At 44.4% G+C, this 1,126-nt stretch overlaps 1 protein-coding gene across 3 annotated transcripts in view; it reads left to right on the forward strand.

Annotated features, from left to right (window-relative positions):
• Nucleotides 1-1,126, forward strand: part of LOC117166917 (liprin-alpha-1) — a 690,677-nt gene that overhangs the window by 279,349 nt on the left and 410,202 nt on the right. The window lies entirely within an intron of this gene.

The raw sequence follows: 1,126 nt of genomic DNA on the forward strand, positions 1-1,126 counted from the left end.
TCTACATCCCATAGACTTATCATCTGTCTTTTGGAAATCTTAAAGGTTCATCCGCAAATAGTTGGGTGCATAGAGAGATTGATGCCACTTTGGAAAACCAGACTTACTATCTCATCTGTTAAAAATCGTGTGACAACTAACAAGGTCACGTTTCAGAGAGGTGTCTTTCAGGGCGACACCATGAGCCCCCTCCTCTTTTGCCTTACATTATTGCCACTATCTCTAGCACTGCGCCATTCCGACGGGTACTTGTGCGGCAAACCTGCAGATCGAAAGTACAAGGTCACTCATGTATTTTACATGGACGATCTTAAGATCTATGCTAAAAACAGAGAGCAACTGCATCTAGCTCTGGGGATTGTCGAACGATATACTAAGGAAATTGGAATGGAATTTAGGTTAGACAAATGCGCCAAGGTTTATTTGAAGCGAGAAAAACTTAATGGCATCCCTGAAGATCCTGAGCTCGTTGATAGAAGCGCCATACGACACCTTTGCACTGGAGAGATTTATACATACCTGGGCGTGCCACAGAGCCGCATTCAGGATGTGACATCTATAAAGAATGCTCCCCGAAGCAGATAAAAACGTCTCATCCGACAGATTTGGTCTTCCGAACTGTCGGCGAGGAACAAAGTATCTGCAACGAAAATCCTTGCCGTCCCAGTGCTACTCTATTCATTTGGAGTAGTTCCATGGACGAAGAACGAGCTCAGACCTCTTGATATCGGGACAAGAAAGGTTATGCACATGAACAAAAGCATGCATCTTAAGTCTTCCGTTCCGCGACTGTACATCTCACGCCGTCAAGGGGGTCGCGGAATATTGAGTCTTAAATGTCTTCAAAACAGGATTTTTCTGGGTACAGCACATAAAGTTGCAAATAGAAGAGACACTCTTCTTCAAATGGTCAGGAATCACGAGGAAGTGGGCAAAGGAGCATTTCTGTACAAAGCAGCGGAGGAGGCTGCTGAAACACTTGGACTTGACTTCAGTATTAAGGGTGAGCAAAATGCATCAAATATAATCTATCTCGAGTACTCACTCCTGAAAGCCCGGATTAAGAAAGCACCAGAGAAAAACTTTCGTGAACAGCTCCTCGATAAGAGGATGCACGGTATCTTCC

This window comes from Belonocnema kinseyi, chromosome 2, assembly GCF_010883055.1.
Source record: "Belonocnema kinseyi isolate 2016_QV_RU_SX_M_011 chromosome 2, B_treatae_v1, whole genome shotgun sequence".
Classification (NCBI taxonomy): Eukaryota; Metazoa; Arthropoda; class Insecta; order Hymenoptera; family Cynipidae; genus Belonocnema; species Belonocnema kinseyi.